This window comes from Lathyrus oleraceus, chromosome 7 (assembly GCF_024323335.1).
Source record: "Lathyrus oleraceus cultivar Zhongwan6 chromosome 7, CAAS_Psat_ZW6_1.0, whole genome shotgun sequence".
In the NCBI taxonomy this organism is placed as follows: domain Eukaryota; kingdom Viridiplantae; phylum Streptophyta; class Magnoliopsida; order Fabales; family Fabaceae; genus Lathyrus; species Lathyrus oleraceus.
The window spans coordinates 328,434,393-328,451,435 of NC_066585.1; the positions used below are offsets into that span (position 1 = coordinate 328,434,393).

The following is a 17,043-nucleotide window of genomic DNA, read 5'->3' on the forward strand; positions in this document are numbered from 1 at the left end:
CTAGTATCCTGGGCTTTTGAGTCTCTGATTCGTTCATATTTATTGAGATTTGTAAGTTTCAAGATTTAAGGTTTGCCTCCTCTGCATTTGACACTGATTTAATATATGTATCAATCATCGTGATTGATGTTATATTGATTGATATCCGTATCATTCGATTTGTTTGATGTTGGATTATTTGGCTTGAAAGAGTCGTCTTGCTTGCTAGTTTTTTCCCAGAGGTTGTTGGTTCGTGAATTAGTCCATATTGGCAGTTGGTTCATCTGCCGCCTTGATAAGTGAAGGCTTACACAAGACTCTTCTTTTTCTATTTGGGTTCACTTTTATTGTATTCGATCTATATGTATTCCCTTATGGTCTAATTTAGTGATTTGAATGTAATTGGTTTATCTCGCCAATATTCTATAAAAAAAATATAAAAAAGGTTTTGCGGGCCGACCCGTCAATCCGCCAACTTATTAGTAAATAGAGCGAGCTTGACGTCCCTGTTTTGCCCCGCTTTTGGACGGGCTTAAATGTTGTGGGCCTAAATGAGGCAGACCCTCCGCTTTGCCACCCCTACTACAAACCTCTTTCAAAGTTTACCTCTCTTGTATTATAGTTTGACTAGATTAGTAGAATTATACCTTCAGTATAGAAGTTACAATAATATCTATTATAACAGTTTCTATCTTAAAAATAAATATACTTAGTGTATGGAAATTTTGAATCAGACTAAGAGAATGAGAGAATACTGTTTATAAGATTTTCAGTTAACTATTATGATTTGAAAACAAGCCCCATGGTCATATATGTAAGTTGATAAACTATAAATTCCTTTATATAGAACAATAATAAAAATTATTTGTATAAGGCTCATAATCGATTATTGAGATTCCATTATCGATTATTTGATAATAAAAAGGAAACAGTTAGCCTGGTACATATCATAATTGATTATCCAAATATCACAATCGAAAGTTCAACTATATTTAGTTATAAAATCGATTATGTTATGATTCATAATCAATTATTCAAGGAATGACTAATCGTTTATTAAAGTCAAGAAATTATTTTATCCTTTCAAAAATATTTTCTTAAGGTTGATTTGAAGGTATGAAGTTTAGAAAATTATTTTTGTGTGTATTTTTTAATTTTAAGGGATTAATACACGAGTATTTACAACATGATCCTAAAAATAAGAAAGGTAAAAACATTTAAAGTATTGGATCATATCAACATCTTTGTGATTAAGTTACATTCTTTGATGGTATTTAGGATAGTCATGTTGATCTTCAAAATATACATGTTCAAGTATAAAACCACGTTATCCAATTTTTAATGATGACAAAATATTAGAGGAAGTGGCTAAAAAATAGTTAGAGACAAAATAACAAATTAAAAGTGGAACATTTTCTCCCCCTTGACAATTTGTGGATACAACGAAGGTACTCCCTCTTGAATAAAATATCTTATTAAGATACAATAGTCCAAAGAGATAAAAATAATGTTTAGGGAATAAAACAAGGGAACTTTTTATCCCATCCTATGAGGTGGAAAATCGAAAATGTCCTTCAGATTTTGGAGATGCATATCAGGATGCACCATGAACCATCTTATGACACACAAAAAGAGTGTCATCCTAGAGTAAATCAAAATTTTATTCCGGAGATGATTCCAACAAATATATTGATATTTGAGCAGACAAGTGAATATTCCTGATATGTATCTATGGAGGTTTGGGGCGGGATTTTGAAATATCCGTCACATTTACATGTCAGATATTTTCCGAGATGCATCTCCAGAATAAGTTGATAAAACACTCACCTTCATGATCGCAGAGTTATACTTGTTTTCTACTCCAAACCCTTTCCAAAAACCCTTCCATTCTTAATCAACATTTTCACTTCAAATCTTCATTCTTGTGTTTCATCACATCAAAAGGAGTAAAAGAAGCTGAAATTGCAGGTAAAAATCATTTATTTCAAGCCTCATTGCTTACATTAAACTTGTTTTTAGTTTGAAAAATATTCATTTAAACCGGAGATGCATTTCCGGATTCTCTATGAACTCCTCTAAAGATGCATCTCCGTAGCATGTTTGTTCTCATTTTCAACTCTGTTTATAGTTTGAGCAGTTTTTGAGTTTTTTAATGTAACTGTTTTCATTAGATATGGTGCACCCCGATGCTTTCCCCAAACATGTTGTGTCTCCGGATGTTAAAGGTGTTGTTGTGAATGAGGTAGATGTTTGCAACCAATTTAAAAATGAAAAAGAGTTTGAATTTCGTGATCACATGCTTTAATGAATTCGTACGGAGGCCTCCAAACTGAAATTTGGTGTGATAATCGGAATGTCCAATAATGGTTCAGATAGAAGAGGTGCATTAGTGACAACTTTCTGTTTTTCTGCTTCTGTTTCTATTTCAGTATGCTACGGAGATGCATTTACGAACATATTTCAAATATGTATCTCCGGATAAATAAAAATCACACTCCTAGGAAGTGATTCAAAATTGATCTATATTATTTTGAAAATATTTTTATATTTTAAGGTAGTGCTTTTATAATATATAGAGTCAGGGACAGAGGCAAGTGGGTGGGAATGGGGGCATGTGCCCCCTATTATGTTTAAAAAAAATTAAATATCATCCTTATACATTTATTTAGTAATTAATAAAAAATATTTGTCTAAAATAGTATAATTTATTAATTAATTGAAAGATATTTTTGTTATGAATATATTGTTATTTATGGTCCTCTTTAAGATGTTGTGAGTTTTTTATTTTAAATGTTTATTTTAAAACTAAAATATATTCAACTAAAATATAATCAAATTTATTTTGTGCTTAATTTTAAAACAATTTTTCACAATATTTTTATTAAAATTAAAAATTGTTTTATATATTTTAATTTTAACACTAAAATATCATCACAAAAGATTGCAAACAACTATCTATCATTAATTACTTATATCTAGATATAAATAGATAAATATTTTTGTTGATAATAAAATTGAAAAAATTATACAAATAAAAAAATTGAGAAAGTTATTAAACATTTTATAAAAAAGTATTTTATAAAAATTAAATACGATAATATTTCTACTTTAAAAAAATAAATGATAAATATATCATATATTACATAGTCATATTAATATATGATGCCCCACTTATATAAAATGCATTAAAAAAATCTCCTGAAACAAAGTTAAGAAGAGATGAGCATAAAGCAATAAAAATAAATAAATAGAAACACAACTCCTAGTCTGAACTGAACCATCATCATCTCATCTCAATGTAACTGGTATGTGTATGATGTTGAGCTTCAACGGAGATCATGGCGGAAAGAGCCTATGCCATGTGGTCTACTTTAGTAGTCAAGTTCCTATGAAGCCTATTGTTGCTTTGAATCCTTGAGATGGTAAAGTAGAGGAATGGTTGCATGTCAAGAGAGTTTGAAAGCGGGAACTCTATCAAAAACTCAAATGAATTAATGTCATCTAGGATGATAAGCTGACTTGTTCTCGGTTGGTCACGATGAGTGTTGTACGATTTTTTCCGAGGGATGTAAACCCATACACTTCCTTGTCGTACCATATCCATCCTCTTTAGTGTAGGTTTTCCAAAAAGAGATTTATTTTCGAAACACTCTTTATATGATACTAAATGTCAACACTGAGCAAAATTTTGGTGATGATATGACTATAGGGTAATCAAGCTCCATATTTTCTACAATCAAGTATATAGAGAACCATAGATGCAGCCTGATTTGTAGGAGTTTTATTTAGCACTAACAAAAAAAAAAGTAATGTCCAATTTCAACGGTTGTGATAGAGTAGGTTTATTTTACCTTTTAAAAAAATAGATTTTTTGTATAATTTTGAAAATAGATTTTATCAAACTATTTTTAAAATATAAATTTTTTATATTTGTTTTATTAAAATTAAAAGATTAATTTTGATATCCTAAAGATCAAACATAGTTAAAATCATTGTATTTCAAAAATGATTTTATGAAAAACTATTTAAAATAGCATCAAAATTAAGTGATATTTTAAAATTTTAATATTCAAAAAAGTTTTAATAAAATAATAAAACATTTAAAATAATATTTTAAGAATAATTATTTAAACTAAATTTTATTTTAATTTTTTTTATAAATTTTGTTTATATAAAATTATATTACACTATAAAAATAATTTAAAAAAGAATTAAAACAAACTGACCTATACTGTAAGATAATGAAAATCATGTCCTTCTCATTGATCTGAATATATATATATATACATATATATATATATATATATATATATATATATATATATATATATATATATATATATATATATATATATATATATATATATATATCAATTTGTAACATTTGGTCAACTATCTAATTATGATACAACATAATTATAGGAAACTAATTATAACAAAATTATATTCTATCACACCCCCGCAGTCGAAGCGGGAGTTTCACAGACGCTTAAACTGGTCCGAAAATCATCAAAGAAAATGCGAGGAAGTCCTTTGTTGAAGATGTTTGTGATCTGATGTCTTGAGGGAACATGAAGGACGCGAGTCTGACCACGAGCTACCTTTTCCCGAACAAAATGAATGTCCATCTCAATATGCTTAGTGCGTTGATGATACACAGGATTACCAGATAGATAGATGACACTAACATTGTCGTAATACACCAAAGTGGCATGAGAAATAGGAAAACGAAGTTCCAAGAGAAGATTGCGAATCCAACATAATTCGGATACAACATTGGCAACCCCCCTATATTCGGCTTCAGCACTGGAACGGGAGAGAGTTGACTGCCTTTTGGAAGACCAAGAAATAAGGTTGTCACCTAGAAAGACACAGTAACCAGATGTAGAACGTCTGGTGTCAGGACATCCACCCCAATCAACGTCAGTGTAGGAGACAAGCTTTGTAATGGGAGACATGGATAAGTGTAGTCCAAAATGTAAGGTGCCCTGAACATAGCGCAAAATGCGCTTAAGAGCGTGCATGTGTTTCGTGCGAGGGGCATGCATGTGAAGACAAACTTGTTGAACAACATATGATATATCAGGTCGAGTGAAGGTGAGATACTGTAGGGCCCCTGCAAGACTCCGGTACAAGGAGGGATCCTCATGAGAAGTGTCGGAGGAGGTGCTGAGTTTCTACTTGGTGTCAGCAGGAGTGGCTGATGGTTTACAGGACGCCATGCCAACACGTTCAATGATCTCTGAAGCATAAGTGTTTTGACTGAGAAATATGCCATCAGGATGACGAGATACTACAATACTCAGAATGTAACTCAGAGGGCCCAAGTCCTTCATTGTAAACTCAGATGCTAAGAGTGACATAATTGATTGGCGGAGGACCAGAGTGGAGGTGATGAGGATGATGTCGTCTACATACAGCAGAATGTAGGCCATGTCTAAACCTTATCGATATATGAAGAGGGAATGGTCTGATGTGCCACGAAGAAAGCCAATGGTGGCGACATAGTCAACAAAACGTTGGTACCATGCCCTAGGCGCTTGTTTGAGACCATACAATGACTTCTTCAACCGACATACATAATCTGGATGGCGGAGGTCACGGAAACCCAATGGATGATGCATGTAAACAGTCTCATGAATATCACCATGTAAAAAGGCATTCTGGATATCCAGTTAATGAATGGGTCAAGATTTAGAGAGAGCAATGGTAAGCAATGTTCGAATGGTAGCAGGTTTCACCACGGGGCTAAAAGTCTCATCATAATCCACACCTGCAACCTGTGACCTGCCATCACCTACAAGACGAGCCTTATAACGCTCAAAGGAGCCATCCGAATTTTTCTTATGCCTAAAAATCCACATACATCGAATAAGATTAACATCACAAGGACAAGGAACTAAATCCCACGTCTTATTTCGAATAAGAGCATCAAATTCAGATTGCATTGCGGATTTCCAATTCGGGTATGATAAGGCTAGTTTGCGGTTTTTAGGTATGGGAGAGATGGTGTGGTCAGAGTGAGAGATTGATAAGTTAAATATCGTGCGGGGTTTGACAATGCCTTTCATGCTTCGGGTGGTGATGGTTCGTGTAGGTGGAGGTGGATGCGGTTGAATTGGTGGTGGTGATGGAGAGTTTATTGTAATGGGTGTGTTGATCGAATAGGTAGGAGATGATGATTGTTGGTTTATTGAAGGTAGTGGTTGGTCAATTGCGATTGTGGGTGTTGGTTGGTTATGTGCAACAGGTGGTGAAATTTGATTTTGCAACTGATGTATAAGGTACGAATGAAGGTCATCATCTAGGAATTGATAAGAGTGAGGTGATGAGGAGTGTATCTTGGTGAAGGGAAATTGAGTTTCATCAAAGATAACATGCCTCGAATGTTTTTAATTTTCTATTAGACAAATCAAAACACTTGTAACCTCTATGATTCGGCTGATAATCCAAGAAGACACACGGAGTAAAGCACAGTTGTAACTTATGAATGGTAGATGACGGGAATAATGGATAACATAGACAACCAAAGACTCTGAGATGTGTGTAGGTGGGATCACGATGGTACATGAGTTGTGTTGGTGACTGATTATTAAATGTTTTACAGGGAATAATATTTAACAGGTGAGTTACCATGTGGAGAGCATGATGCCAAAACAAGGGGGGAACAAAAGAATGAGTTAGCATAGTGCCTATTATATTATTAATGATTCTTATTCTGCGTTCCACTTTCCCATTTTGTGAGGATGTGTGAGGACAAGAGAAACGAAAAACTAGACTATGATCAGTGCAATATTTTTGAAAAAGCTCATTATTATATTCACCTCCATTGTCACATTGAAATGTTTTGACTTTTTGCAAAAATTGAGTTTGAATGAGTTGAGTAAGTGACTTGAACGTTTCAAACACATGAGATTTTGTGCTAATAGGAAAAGTCCACAAGATGTTTGTAAAATCATCTAAGAATAAGACATAATATTTATGACCAGCAGAACTTAAAATTGGAGACGTCCATAAATCACTATGTAAAATGTCAAAAGGCATCCAAGTCGTAGTTTGAGAATCAAAAAATGACAATTTAACCTGTTTGCCTAAAACACAATAGTCACAAATGACAGAAGAATTAAAAGGTTCACAACATATGAACTTATTTTTCCGAAGGGAATTCAAAACATATACGCCAGGATGACCAAGACGACTATGCCAAAGACTGGATGTGAGACCGGTAAAACTGGGAGGAGTGGTAACTGGATAAAGATCTCCACGACTGTCACATCTGAGAAGGGTGATCCCTGTCTGAAAATCATAGACAGTAAAACTAAAAGGGTCAAAGGAAACAGAAACATTGTTGTCAGTGGTGAGTCGTCTCACAAAAATTAAATTTTTAATAATTTTTGGGGCATGCAGGACATGGTTAAGGTGAAGTGGTTGGTGAGATGTGGTTATTTGTGTGTATCCGGTGCCGTGAATTGGAATTCCATGGCCACTGCCAACAATGACTTTCTGGTTTGAATTACTTACTGGAAAATAAGACGAGAGATTACCTTGTGATGCGTCTGTGTGAGATGTTGCGCCCGTGTTCATGTACCACTAATTGTCAGGAGTGTGGAGTGACATGGTGTGCATTGCAGTCTCAATGTCTTTCGGTATCTGAGATAAGGTAGAGGTTGCATACACCTGAGGACGTTGTCCTAGAATGCTTGGCTGCTTAGGAGGACCGGCAGGGCGTGTCCACTGAGAGATGGGATACAGACACGGTGGCATAGTCCATGGTGGTGGAGTCCAACCCCGTGGTTGCTAAGTTGGGTACTACTGTTGCTGTTGCCAAGGAGGAGCAGACCAAGGTGAGGGAGCGCTGGGAGCTCCAGACTGAGGTGCACTACGGTTACCACGTCCCCCTCCGCGACCCTGGTTTCCCCGGGAGCGAGAACGGTTGTCGGGGCGGCTGTTGCCACGCTGAGAGGTGTCTTTAGTAGGTTTCATCTGAGTGGTGTGCATAGCAGCATGAGGGCCTGTGTTTTCCATCTTAGCCATGCCGGCTTCTTCCAAAGTGAGCATGGAACGAGCCTGATAGAATGCCGAAAGAGGTTTGCTCTAGCAAATCAAAGTAGTAACACTGTGGTAAGCTTTTGGGAGACCAGAGATTAGTTGAAGGACCATAGGATGATTGTTGATAGGGGAGTCTACATTTCTCAACTGATCAGAAAGCATCTTAAGACGCTGACAGTAAGCAGAGACATTGGGAAAATCCTCCATACGAGTGTTAGAAAACTCTTTCTCAAGAATGATAGCTCGAGTATTTTGGTTGTCCTGAAAAATATCTTCCAAGCGATTCAATGCTTCCATTGCAGTGGAGTTGAGTTCCAGAATAGTGGTCAGCAAATTGGTAGAAATAGTGGAATAAATCCACTAAAGAATGGTGCAATCAAGAGTGGACCATTGTTCATGGTTGGCGTCGGTAATGGTTGGTGGCTCTTTTCCGATAGATGGAACGATGTGATGCAAGACTCGATGTGAGCGAGCATGGATGCGGAAAAGTTCGGCCCACGTACCATATTGATCTTTTTCCATCTCAAGAATAATAGGAATGTGGTTCCTATTATTAGAGACGGCAAGAGCGGGATGAACCTCCGATTTGGAACCTCGAAACGTGGTGTTCTTGGGCTGACCAAAATCACCAGTATCGACAGATTTGTGGGTATCGGCGTCATTATGTTCTGAATGGTCTGAATCAGACATGACTGCAGGTGGAACAATGAAAATACACAAACAGTAGGGACCGTAATCGCGTGGGTCCTTGTGCACGGTGGTGTGCGATGGCGACGACGCGAATAGAGGCGAAAGGCAAGAGATTATGGTGGTTCTCGTGTTTGGCGGCGGTGGTACAGAGGATGGTAGTCCTGTTGCGGAGAAAGACTTCAAGGAGGGAGAAGACGCATGCGGCGGCGGACTGTATTGAGGGAGAAGAAGAAACGTGTTTTTGCGTTTGCTTTTACTTTTTTTTTAGAGAGAGAGATCGGTTAAGATTGATACCATGTAAGATAATGGAAATCGTGTCCTTCTCATTGATCTGAGTAGAATATATATACATTAATTTGTAACATTTGGTCAACCATCTAATCATGATACAACATAATTATAGGAAATTAATTATGACTAATTATAACAAAATATTATATTCTATCATATACGATTATCATGGGTTAAATATTCAATAACCATTTTAGCCTTGGTTCTAAAACTCAGATCATATAAAAGGATTTGAGTTGTTGAGTCAAGATTAAACACATTATTAAACCCTTCAATAGATGCGATACTACCTTAAGGCTCTGTTTGCGAGTTAGGAAGAGAGGAAAAGTTAGAGCTTCTGAAAATGAATTTTTCAAAATAATATAGAAAAATATTTAATATTTTTTGAAAGAATGATTTTGTTTAGAATAATAAAAGAATGTTTATAATTATAGTATTTTTAATTTTTGAAATACTATAACAAAATAGAGTATATTCGAATAGTTTATCAAAACCCCTCATCCGATACAATTTTTTAATTCTCCAAATTATGTGGATTTAATTTATGAATAAAAGTAAAATTCTAAAACCCTCTCCACCTAAATCATTTTATCCTTTTCACTAAATCCTTTTTTCATTCAAGTCCTTCCTTTTCTTCCCCCTCCAAACTCCCAAATAAAACTTAAGAGAGTAATCCAACAAAGTTGCCAAAACTAACAACAAATACAAGAATGAGAATGTCTCATACCTCATATGACTAAATGCCATTTTTACTTCAAATTTGTGTAGAAAACCTTGACCATATGAGGATAGATCTTCTCTACCTAGTTGCTTAAAAAAGCAATCATATTTGCCAAATCTAATAAGTTTTAAGAACTCAAACTTTCTTCTTTTGGGAAAAATCCGCCATCAAGCATATTTGTTTTCATTAATGTTCTATTCCTAAAATATTTTTCAAAGGCTCTCTATTTTGTAGGACTCAATAAATAGGCGGATTGGAAACTAGACGGTGAGGAATTTGTTCTAATTCTTTTTTGTGTGAATGTTATAGATGAGGAGAGATTCAATGTAGTACTCCCTCCGTCTCATAAAAAATGTTTTATTTGAACAATTCACAGTTCTTAAGAAAATGATTGGATGTGTTTGTTTTGATGATAAAACTAATATCATTGACGGTTGGAATACCCCTATTAATTGTAGTTAAAAAAGTGGTTGGATAAAGTGAAAGTTAATAAATATGGATATGATAATGGAAAAAAAATAATAATAAATGCTGCATTGATATTGTAAAAGGATAATTATTTTGAGGCAAACCAAAAGTGCAAATGAGACACTTTTTATGAGATGAAGGGAGTAGTAATGAGCTGAGAAAAAAAATGTAAAAAAAAATAAAAAATGAAAACAACGTTTCTTTTAAAGAATTATTTGTAATCGATTATGAGGAATGTGTAGTCAATTATGATGATGAAAAATAAGATTGTAACCAATTATAGGAGTTTAAATAATCGATAATGAAAGCTTTAGACTTGTAATCGATTATAAGACCATGTGTAATCGATTATAGAGTGTGCTCTTTTGAATTTTGAAGCAACAATCAATTATATCTTTGATAGTAATCGATTATGGAGAAAAAATGCTCAACATTTGACTTTTTGGGCTTTTTGCAAGAGTAAGGCCTATGTAGAAATTGGATCATCCCCAAGGAAAATATGCATGAAATTGTTAGCACAATCAATGAACAAAAATTAGTAAAGAGAAAAATAACTAAATATGCAAAAAAATAATTTGATGCATGATTGATTTAAAACACTTAATTCAGTTCTTATAAAAAAAGTTGTTTTTAGAAAATAATTTAGTAAAAGTGTCTGCAACTTGATTAAATGTTTCTACACACTCAATCAAACAATATTTTTAAATGTGATCCTTAATAAAATAGTCCCTAATCTTAATGGATTTAGTTCAAGAGTGAAGTTCCATGTGTTGTCATATTTAATCGAGAGTACATCCTACTAATTTTGATTCAAAGTACCCAACAAAAGTGCAATATGTCCCTTTAAGGGAATATAGTCCCATGTGTTATGTATGTGCCACTAAGGTAGCTCGTAATGCATTTAATAGAAAAGAGATGCGATTATTTGGGATTTGCTTGAAAGATAGCACACATGCAAATACTAAATATGATATCAGGAGGATTAATAGTAAGTTAAAGGAGAAAGAGTCGATTATACATCAATATTTAATTTCATTTACCGACTTACCTCCCTCACTTTTGATGAGTTAACATGAAGTTTTCATGGAAGTTGACATACCTTTGGCATTATGTATTTAGAATCTCTTGAAAAGCTCTTTGCAATATTTTTATTGATTTATGAAAATTTCTTCCTTTGTTTGATAAATTTGTAGACTAAGGAAATAGTGAAGGTCACCCATCATGGACAATTCAAATTCACTTTTCATAGTATAAAAAAAATCTTTACCCAAAGATTTATTAGTAGCACAAATGATGATATCATCCCCATATTTTTGTACAAGAAGCATGTCATGCTTATATTAGTAGCACCAAAGATGATATCATCCTTATATATTTGATCTAAATATTGTATTAACTTCTCCTCTTTTAGAAATTTTGTTCGAGTAGAAGATTGATTTAACGAATCAAGCATGATGGGCTTTTTTTAAACCCAACAAAGCCTTTTTCAATTTGAAATATGACTAGGAAATTGAAAGTTTTTAAAACCAAAAGGTTCATCTGTTGCATTGAATATGGATGTAGAATGATCTAGAAAGGGGAGGGGGTTGATTCGACTTTTCCCACTTTAAAATTGTTTCAAAAGTTTTTCAAAATCAGAGTTTTAAAATTGTAGGTGTTTAATTGGCTGCATTATATGGTAAAACACTAGCTGGATTCTAATGTCTTGACTGATGTCATGACATGGTGTGTATGTGTGACTGCATTGTAGGTTAGAATATCTAACTGTACTCTGATGTCTTGATTGATGTCATGACACACTTGAGTAGTTACTGCAGGATTAGCTAATACAGGATTTATTGAATGTCAAACTGGAGACTGTGACATTCATCCCTGTCAGCAGCTACTGAAGAAATAGAACAGTTGGTGTTCTGTTAGAGCTCAGTATTCATTTGCAGTCTGGTTATCAAAGAAGAACCAGACCTGGCATAAGGCCTACTGTATGAATGTCAAACTGGATGTTATGACATTCATCATGGACAGTATATACTGAATAATAGACAGAGTGGGGTTCTGCTACACTTCAGTATATTTCTTAGTTTGTTCTCCAAGAGGATAACAGAACTAACTTAAGGCCAAATGTGTAAATGTCAAATTGGATACTTTGACATTTATTAATGTAAGTTGTTACTGTAGTATGGTCATTTTGGTCATGTACAGGTCAACAAAATTGTACAGTCTGTTTTCTGGAAAAACAGACTCAGCATATGATCCTTGATGTCAAGCTGAATGTCGTGACATTCATTCCTGACAGCATATGCTATATTGTAGGTTGTTCAGTTTTCTGTTTCAGCTTTTTCTCAGGCTATTCTTCAGGGATTCAACAGCTTAGAGAAAAACCAGGAAATCAACAACCAAGCTACATTTAATGAACCTAACAAATAGCCTATTTGTTAGTAACCTAGATATTGAATTTATGGGAACTCGCGTGACCTTAAATTCAGGAGAATACAAGTGCAAAAGCCCAGGTACTGCAATATAAAAGGAAGTCGTTCCTTCATTCAGTTTTGGGGATTTTGAGGCGTGAAGATTAAGTGTGTCCATCATACTTCACTGCTGTATTTTTGTGAGTCTTGTATTAGACATATCTTGTAAGCCAAGCCATTATCACATTGATGATTGTTTTGGTATAGGGTGTTCATTGAGTTGTAAGTGTTGTGTCGCTCAAAGCTTTTAAGCGTGAGTGCTGTGTATCTTGATTAAAGCTGTTAAGCACAATCAAGAGTTGTTTGAAGTGTGACTTCAAAGTTGTCTTTAATATTGATTAAAGGTAGTAATCACTGAGGTGATTGAGGGGGAGTGAGTAGGAACTCTGATCTTAGAGTAAGATTGAAATTGCATTGGGTAGGGATTAAGTGACGAGTTGTAAACGGGTGAGTTTAGCTTTGAATTAATACTACTGATAGTGGATTTCCTCCCTGGCTTGGTAGCCCCCAGATGTAGGTCATGTTGGACTGAACTGGGTAAACAATTACTTGTGTTATTTACTGCACTTACTGTTAAGTTCTGCATAATTCTTGTCTGTGCAGAATTGGATGTCATAACAACCCATGTGACATCTAAAGTCTGATAACTAGAATTTCAATTGGTATCAGAGCAGGCACCCTGCCTGTGAATTTCTGGGTGAGATCTAGGGAAGTTACTTTCTAGTACCATGGACAAGGATATAGGACACTCAAATAGACCACCCATGTTGGATGGCTCTAATTATGATGACTGGAAGCCTCGTATGATAGCCTTCTTAAGGTCTCTAGATAGCAAAGTCTGGAGAGCGGTCAACAAAGGATGGGAACATCCAACGAAGACAGGTGAAGATGGATTCAGTGTGCAGATTCCTGAAGAAGAGTGGGACAAGGAGCAAGAGGCATTAGCTCTTGGAAACTCCAAGGCCTTGAATGCATTGTTCAATGGAATCAGTAAGAACATCTTCAGGCTGGTGCACCACTGTGAACTAGCTAATGAAGTTTGGGATACCCTCAAGGTAACTCATGAAGGTATTTCCAAGGTGAAGATGTCCAAACTTCAGATGCTGACCACCAAGTTTGAAAATCTGAGGATGAAAGAGGATGAGACTATTCATGACTTTCACATGAATATTCTTGAAATTGCAAACACCTCTGGTGGACTAGGTGAGAAAATGGCTGAAGAGAAACTTGTAAGAAAGATTCTCAGGTCCTTGCCTAAGAGATTTGCTATGAAGGTCACAGCCATAGAGGAGGCGCAGGACATCTGCAATATGAAGGTGGATGAGCTCATTGATTCTCTCCAAACCTTTGAAATGGGCTTGTGTGAGAATGCTGAAAAGAAGAACAAAAGCATAGCTTTTGTATCTAATGCTGAAGAGGAGTCAGAAGCAGGATATACTGAAGGTGATGAAAGTATATCAGAAGCTTTAGCCATGCTTGGGAGACAGTTCAACAAGTTCGTGAAGAAGATTGATCAAAGAGGGAGACCTAATGTCAAGAACATCCAGTCTGACATCAGGAAAAGATCAACTTCTGAAGAAAAGTTCAACCAAGGCAAGGGAATCCAGTGTCATGGTTGTGAAGGGTATGGACACGTGATAACGTGAAATTATATCATATTTTAGGACTTAATTCAATTAAATTATATTATTATTTATTTCAATTTACTGCATTTTATTAGATATTACGCGGTATTTCCTTTCTATTTGTCTCAGGTGTCTTATTTGAAGCACAAGTAAAAAAGGAAGAAAAGGAGGTGCAAAAAGGAATGAAAAGAAACAAATAGCAAAAGACAAGCCCAGCCCAGCCCAAAGAAGACACAGGCGTTGTGCCTGTGACGAGCGCCACAGATGTTGTGACGAACGTCACGCTGCATACACTTATGTGACGAGCGTCACACATGGTGTGACGGACGTCACACCATCCCCCTACATTTCTGCCTTCAGAGACGTTGAGTCCTATATACACGCTGAATCCTATTTCCACGGCTATGCATCCGTTACGTGAAGACCCCTTGACGCGGACTGCTTTGAAAACCGTTACGGAAAGCATCAATATAAATAGCAACTTTGCAAACCCTACAGAGGTTCCACGCTTTTTCCAGATTTCGGCAGTTTCCAATTTTCTTTTCTTCAGCAGTTTAAGCATACCTTTTACATACCACTTTTGCAATTTTTATTGTTTTCTCTTGCAACTCTATTTTCCTCTCTAGCACTTAATTAATTTTCACATAATAGTTTCTACACCGGAAACTATTGTGTACCTTTTTACCGGATCTAACCTTACGTTAGAATCTAGTTTTTTTTTATTCCTTCGTTTTAATTTGTTGGTTAATTGAAGAATTCAAGAACAAATCCTACCGGCTTGTGGTGGAGTGTTCAAGACTACTGTTTAAATTATTCAGGTTCTTTAATTATTGTTTAATGCTTTGTTTTATTATTTATTTATATTATTTGCTTGAGATGAGTCTGTTTATGCATGATAGTTATTTAAGTTTGTTTAGCATGTCTGGCTAATTCGCTTAGATATCGGTATGTAAAATAAGCGGAATAAGGAATTAAAACTAAGTCGGTTTAATTAAGTTTAAAATAAAAATCACTCTTTTTACGGTCTCAATTTACAGGTTTAATAACAAGGTTTTTGTACGAGAGTAAAGGACATAAAGAGGTTAAAATCAATAGAGCGAAAGTTTGAGGTTTTAACTAGACAGTGTAAATTGGACATTAATTCTAGATCAGGGCGAGAGCAATTTTTAGAGTTAATTAAATTCTAATCTTTTCCAAAAAGTATTTTTAAAGATTGAATGTGAGGACGAGAGTTAAGCATTCGAATTTAATTATATAACCTAAATCAACAGAGCGAGAGTTTGAGATAAGGGTGTTTAAACGGTTAGTGTTTTCTTAAAAAGAGTTTCTACGGACTTTATTGCTTTCAAAAAATGGTTTTTGACTTAATTATAAGTGACAGCTACGTTAATATAAAATCATGGTTTATTCAACAGAGCGAGAGTTTGAGATAAAACTTTTAATCAATAAAGTCAACTGAAAAGATTTGTTTTAAAACCAAGGGACCGACAAAGAATTGATTCCTTAATTACGACGAACTGCATACCGATATCCGCTTTATTAATATTTAATCTAGATCTTAGTTTAGTTTTTAGCTTTTCCCCAAACAATCAAACATTATCCACCTTAGCTTTATGAAGTAACCTTAGATAACGGTATATCGATTCATAAGTCCCTGTGGGATCGATATCTTTTAAAACTACGCGATAGAACTGTGCACTTGCAGTTTGTACCCTAATTCGACTCATAAAGTCGAGCGATCAAGTTTTTGGCGCCGTTGTCGGGGACTTTTATTTAATCGATATCGTAACTCTCCTGTTACGCTGTAGAGACTAAGGTTTCTTTTTCTTTTCTTTCTATCATCAATTTGTATGCCACACACTCGCTCACAAGGCGAACCGCTTTATTTACGAATCAACGATATCGAACTATATCTCCGAGTCTTACGACGAATTCGGGAATATCGTGCTGCAAACAATCTCCCTCCTGTCGAACTTCCTGATTTCAAAAACATTTTTCCTTCGATACCCGAGATGGCAGAACCAGCTCGTGCTCTTAGAGATTACGCCGCTCCATCACAAGATGAGCCGCATTCAAGTATTGCTCCACCCGCAATCGAAGCAAACAACTTCGAACTTAAACCTTCGTTGTTGCAGGCAGTACAACAGAACCAATTCTCTGGAAATCCTACCGAGGATCCAAACCTTCATTTATCCGTATTTGTCCAATACGCTGATACTGTTAAAGCTAATGGTGTCACTTCAGAGGCAATTCGACTTCGTCTTTTTCCTTTCTCATTAAGAGATAGCGCTAGAAGATGGCTTCAGTCTCTCCCTTCCAACTCTGTCACCACATGGAACGAGTTGAAGAAAGTTTTTCTTGCCCGATATTTTCCGCCAAGCAAAACAGCTATGTTAAGAGCCCAGATAAATGGATTTAAACAGAAAGATAACGAGTCTCTTTTCGAAGCATGGGAAAGATACAAAGATATGATGAGACTTTGTCCACACCATGGTTTAGAAGACTTGTTAGTAATTCACACATTCTATAATGGTCTCTTATACAACACAAGGTTAACAATAGACGCCGTTGCAGGTGGTGCGCTAATGAACAAACCTTATGCTGATGCTTACCAGCTTATCGAGAGCATGGCTCAAAACCACTACCAGTGGGGAACCGAACGAACAATGGTGGAAAAACCTCAAACGAAAACTGGCATGTACGAGATAAGTAACCTTGATCATGTTAATGCAAAAGTGGATGCTCTGGTCCAGAA

At 35.4% G+C, this 17,043-nt stretch overlaps 1 non-coding gene and 1 pseudogene across 1 annotated transcript; both read right to left on the reverse strand.

Annotated features, from left to right (window-relative positions):
- Nucleotides 1-7,788: 7,788 nt before the first annotated feature.
- On the reverse strand, nt 7,789-8,718 carry LOC127103643 (uncharacterized; annotated as a pseudogene).
- Nucleotides 8,719-16,678: 7,960 nt separating this feature from the next.
- LOC127109930 (small nucleolar RNA R71) lies at nt 16,679-16,785 on the reverse strand. The gene has a single exon (XR_007797174.1). It is a non-coding gene; the product is annotated as a small nucleolar RNA R71 (small nucleolar RNA).
- Between the last annotated feature and the right edge of the window lie 258 nt (nt 16,786-17,043).